The sequence below is a fragment of the Podarcis muralis genome, chromosome Z, assembly GCF_964188315.1.
Source record: "Podarcis muralis chromosome Z, rPodMur119.hap1.1, whole genome shotgun sequence".
NCBI classification, from domain to species: Eukaryota; Metazoa; Chordata; class Lepidosauria; order Squamata; family Lacertidae; genus Podarcis; species Podarcis muralis.
In genome coordinates, this window is record NC_135673.1 from 49,029,814 (window position 1) to 49,035,813 (window position 6,000).

Sequence of the window (6,000 nt, forward strand, 5' to 3'; positions counted from 1 at the left end):
ACGGGGTTGACCTGGCTTGTGTGACGGAGACCTGGGTGCGCGAAGGGGAAACTGTTACCTTTCGAGAGATGGCGCCCCCGGGTTTCTCCGTCCTCCACCAGTCGCGGACTGTGGGCCGGGGGGGAGGGGTGGCATTATTAATCCGAGAAAATTCAGGGCTCTACCATCGCCATCGATCCCCGGCATTGAATGTGTTGGCCTAGTGTGGGGCTCCGAGGTGAGCTTGGCTGTCTGGCTGGTGTACCGGCCACCTAGCGCACCAGCAGCCACCCTGTCAGACCTATTGGAGGCGGTGGCCGGCTGGGCCTTGGAGTTCCCTAACCTATTGGTATTGGGGGACTTCAACATCCATGCTGATGCCATTCCCTCCTCACAGGCACTGGACCTGGTGTCTTCCATGGCGACACTAGGGCTCTCCTTGTGTCGGGCCCCACACATCAAGCAGGCCACACGCTGGATTTGATCTTCGGCGCCGGTATAGATGTGATCATGTCTCCTTCAATGAAGGTGCCATGGTCTGATCACTACGCACTGAAAGCCAGGATTGATTTTCCACCCCCACCCTGCTTAGGTGGTGAGCCAATTTGGGCTCGCCCGCAGAGGCTGATGGACCCTGATAGATTCCGTCAGGCCTTGCGGGACCTTGCTCCCCCTGGCGACTCATTGACTGAGCTTGTTGAGGGCTGGAATACCCAGCTCCTGGCAGCCATCGATGAGATCGCACCTAAGCGCCCTCTGCGACCCCGCAGAAACCGGGCTCCCTGGTTTACCGAGGAGCTTCGGAAAATGAAGCGGGACCTCAGACGGCTAGAGCGAGTATGGCGGGGTGCCCGTGACGGAGCCTCAAGAACATCTTATAGGGTTTTTATGAAAACCTACGAGATGGCAGTGAAGGCTGCTAAGAAGTCCTACTTCTCGGCCTCCATTGTCTCCGCTAGCTCTCGCCCGGCGCAATTATTTGGTATAATTAGGTTTTTAACATCCCTTGAAGGACAGCCAAATTTAAATAACAATTCGACACACAGCTGTGAGGCATTTGCGAGCTTTTTTGCGGAGAAGGTCCTGTTGCTTCGCCATGACCTCCCTGCCAATTTGGATACAATAAAGGAACTGGAGGCCCCTCGACTGTCCTCGGGTCCAGTATTGGACCACTTTGACCGGATATCCCCAGCCGATGTGGACAGACTCCTTCAAGCTGGAAAGCCTACCACCTGTCCTCTTGACCCGTGACCGTCTTGGCTGATTAGAGCGTGTCCAGGCGAGGTGTGGGTCCCCCTAGGGGATATCATCAATTTGTCCCTTGGCACCGGGATATTCCCAGGGGAACTGAAGGAGGCAGTGGTGCATCCGCTCTTAAAGAAAACATCATTAGATCCTTTAGATCTATCCAATTACCGCCCGGTTTCGAATCTTCCATTCCTGGGTAAGGTGATTGAGAGAGCGGTTGCGGAACAGCTTGGTAGGTTTCTGGATGAAACATCGGCTCTCGATCCATTCCAGTCCGGCTTCCGCGCTGGTCATGGGACCGAGACGGCTCTGGTCGCCCTAACAGATGATCTCCGCAGGCAGCTGGATCGAGGCGGGTCGGGGCTGCTGATTCTTCTAGACCTGTCAGCAGCCTTCGACATGGTCGATCACGAACTCCTGGACCACCGCCTTGCCGACGTGGGGATCCAGGGCACAGTCCTTCAATGGCTGCGCTCGTTTCTCTCTGGTCGGGGACAGAGGGTGGCGCTTGGGGGGGAATTGTCATCGCGCCACTCCTTGGTGTGTGGAGTGCCTCAGGGTGCGATTCTCTCCCCGATGCTTTTTAACATCTTTATGCGCCCCCTCGCCCAGCTTGTCCGGAGCTTTGGGCTGGGTTGCCATCAGTATGCCGATGACACCCAACTCTATCTGTTGATGGACGGCCATCCTGACTCGGCCCCAGATACACTGACCAGATGTCTGGAAGCTGTGGCTGGATGGTTACGTGGGAGCCGGTTGAAGTTAAATCCTTCGAAGACAGAGGTCCTGTGGCTGGGACGGGGCGATATGGGATTGAGGGGGCAACTCCCATCTCTTGTGGGGGTGCAATTAGTGCCAGCATCGTCCGTTAAGAGTTTAGGTGTAATCTTCGATACCTCCCTCTCTATGGAGGTGCAGATTACAGCTATAACAAAGGCGGCATTTTTTCATCTCCGCCAAGCTAAGCAGTTGGCTCCTTATCTCTCTCGCCCTGACCTAGCCACTGTGATCCACGCGACGGTCACCTCCAGACTGGATTATTGTAACTCGCTCTACGTGGGGCTGCCCTTGAGACTGACCCAGAAACTCCAGCGGGTGCAGAATGCCGCGGCGAGACTCCTTATGGGGTCTTCGCTGCGAGATCATATCCATCCGGTACTATACCAGCTGCACTGGCTTCCGGTGGAGTACAGGATCAGGTTTAAGGTGCTGGTTTAAACCTTTAAAGCCGTATACGGCCTAGGACCCTCGTACCTACGGGACCGCCTCTCCTGGTATGTCCCACAAAGAAATTTACGGTCTGCAAATAAAAACATCCTAAAGATCCCAGGCCACAGAGAGGTTAGGCTGGCCTCAACTAGAGCCAGGGCTTTCTCGGCCGCGGCTCCAATCTGGTGGAACGCTCTGTCACAAGAGACTAGGGCCCTGCAGGACCTGACATCCTTCCGCAGGGCCTGCAAGACAGAGCTGTTCCACCAGGCCTTTGGTCAGGGCGCAGCCTGACCCCCTCCTCTGGCAATCTGCACAGAATTTTGCTTGATGGTTGCCATTAATTTGATTTTAATTTGATTTAATTAATTTTATAATGAATGTTTTTAGAATGTTGGACTATTTTTATTGTTGTTAGCCGCCCTGAGCCCAGCTTCGGCTGGGGAGGGCGGGATATAAATAAAATTTATTATTATTATTATTATTATTATTATTATTATTATTATTAAAACTACAAAAAGGCATAACATAGTAGCCAACAAAATCAACACCCCACTGATCTATATGCACCAATGGCCTGCTGCTGCTTTCTATTTTCCTCTTTTTACTTTTTACAAGAAGGACCCTAGCTCAGTTGCAGAGCATCTGCCTTCCATGCAGAAGGTCCCGGGTTCAATTTCTGGCATCTGACTGCAACCCTGGAGAGCTGCTGACAGTCAGTCAGAAAATACTGAGTTGAACAAGCTCAGGGAGCATCCTATGCTTCCATGTTCCACAGCATAACAAAAGACAACATGGCTCCTTGCATCAGTTCACCTCGGATCTCATTAGCTGGATTTGTTTTCTGTTCTTTCTTATACATTCAACACATTCCAAAGATGGGACATCTCCACTCAGCACATAGTTAAACTGCAGAATTTGTTCTCACAAGAGGTAGTGGTTGCCACCAGCTGGGGATCCAAATACACAGAGAACAGCTGTCAGTGACTGCTGGTCCCGGTGGCTGCATTCCACCTCCCCTGGCATAGGCAACATGCCTCTGGGTGCCAGTTGCTGGGAATTGCAAGCAGGGCGAATTGCTCTTGCACTCAGGTCCTGCTTTTGAACTTCCCACAGGGGCATCTGGTTGGCTGCTGGACAGGAGAGGACACTGGACTAGACAGATCACTCGCTTGATCCAGCAGCCAGGTTCACCTTAGGTTCCTATACACAAAGTTGTGATTCTACATTGTGTAGAAAAACCACAGAACTCAGTAGCAGATGCACAGAATCCTAATAAACTTGCTTGCGCGCGCGCACACACACACACACACACACACACACACACACACACATACACACATACACACACAATTCAGAACATGTTTGCAGAGCTTAAGGCTGCAAAGACACGCCTTCTCCCATTATCTCCAGTTTTACCCCAAGTACTTGTGTTAAAAAATAAAGTTTTGCATCTTAAGAAAGAATCAGCTACTTGATTAATCCAGCATGCTTTTAATTGATCAAAAGGTCTTTGGAGAAAAAAATAAGTGAATCAACTGATTGATCAAGGCCTGCTGCAAAAGCTTTGACCCATCAAAACCAGCGTGCAATATCTAATGTTAGCCATTCTCAGAGCAAATCCACTTATTTTCTGTGGGTCTACTCTGGGTATGATGTAGCTGAATATTACCCCTTTTCCTTTCATAGAAAGTATTTCCTAGGACTGGACATCCTGTACTGTTTTAAAAATTTTGCCACTAGAAAGCACTTCTTCCAAGATGGAAAAGTGCTTTAAAAAAAAAAAAATCACCACCACAACTGATATTGTTAGGGGATTCATTCCTGCAAAAGCGAAGAGGCTCTCTCTTGCATGGGTGAATCAATCTTGCATGGTGAATCTTGCATGGGTGATTTGACAGGTGAATCAAGTATAATTTGCTTTGCCACTGTCATCAACCATCCACGGAAGGTGTGGGTGAACAAATTCTCTTGACAGTCTCTCGTATGTGGACATAACATCTTTGGTTTCAAAGGCACAGAAACCAGACAAGTGAAACAAATGTCCCAAAATCTTTTCTCCTAGTTCTCTGAGGCACATGGCTGCAGACACACACACACACACACACACACACACACACAGTTTTCCCTCCCCATAATCCAAAGTCTTTGTCTATAAGGACACACATTGCATAATTTACAAGGACGTGGGAGAAAGGTTTGAGGGTGGGAAAGGCACTGGGTGGATAAATATGTGTGTCAGTATCCCAAGAATACCCCAAGAATAAGGAGCCAATTTGTAGACCCCAGTATCACCGGGAAGGCTTAAATAAATATAGTAAATAAACAGAAGATGCACACATGGGTTCCTGCCCTTCTCTTATGCAAGTAGTAATACCTCTTTTAAAACGGCATTCCCCACCCACAGTTTTTATAAGAGCTTGCATAAAAACTAATTTTAAATCTGCCAACTGATTGACCTTTTTAAATGGATTACCCACAGACACTTCTGGGCCATTGCTGCTTTCAAGTGGGTTTTGTACCAGCAAATTCAGGCAATGCAACTGGAGTTCATGCACAACAAACTTGCTTCCCTGCAAAATCAAGCTCTGTCGAAGTGGCTGGGGAACTGCACTGGAAGGTGTGGGAGAACTTGATGCTTGATGAAACATTGTATAACCTCCCCACAAAGAAATAGCCATCGTTGTCTAATAGTTGTGCAATGCTCAATAAACCAGTCACCTGGGAACAATCTACTGAAGAACATTCAGAAGAACCTTCTGCATCAGGATGAAGAGGGGACATCTAGTCCAGCGCCCTGCTCTCACAGTGGCCAACCAGATGCCTCAATAGGAAGCCCATAAGCAGGGCCTGAGCGCATGAGTGGCACTCTCCTCTCCAGGTATTCAGAAGCACATGCACCAGCTGCGGAGGCAGAGCCAGTGCCGGATTTACATATAAACTAAACAAGCTGTAGCTTAGGGCCCCACTCTCTTACCCCCCCCCCCCCAAAAAAAAAACCAAAGGGAAAAAACTGGATGTACATTTCTAAAATATAATTACTTTGATAAAATACATATTTTGTTATGCACAAATGGCTTTACATACCTATTACCAATTACTGTATCATATAGCATATATTAAACACACACAAAAAAGTGACAATTTGTTGTTGACAGCTGGATATATAAAGGGCCTTCAGTAGCTTAGGGCCTCATCAAACCTAAATCTGGCCCTTACAGTCCTATTGCAGTCCTACTACTGCAGCCTGATTTAAACCAAAGTGTTATAGAAGGAAATTCAACAGCCTGATGCACTGATGTTCAACAGGCTTCAGCAACTTTCCTTTAAAAGTGTTTTCCAGTGCAGCCCCCACCTTCCCAGGAGCGCCAAGGAAGGCCCTTTCTCAAAAGCCCTGGAGGACCCCAGGTGCAGGAATTCCACCACAGGCACTGTTCTGAATAAAGACCTTGCCAGGATTGTGGGCTAGAACTGGGAAATCCAAGTGACTTTTGCAGAAAAGAACCACAAATAGGAAGGAAGGTAGGAGTTGCAGCATCTTGATCACAGAGGCTTATGGGGGTG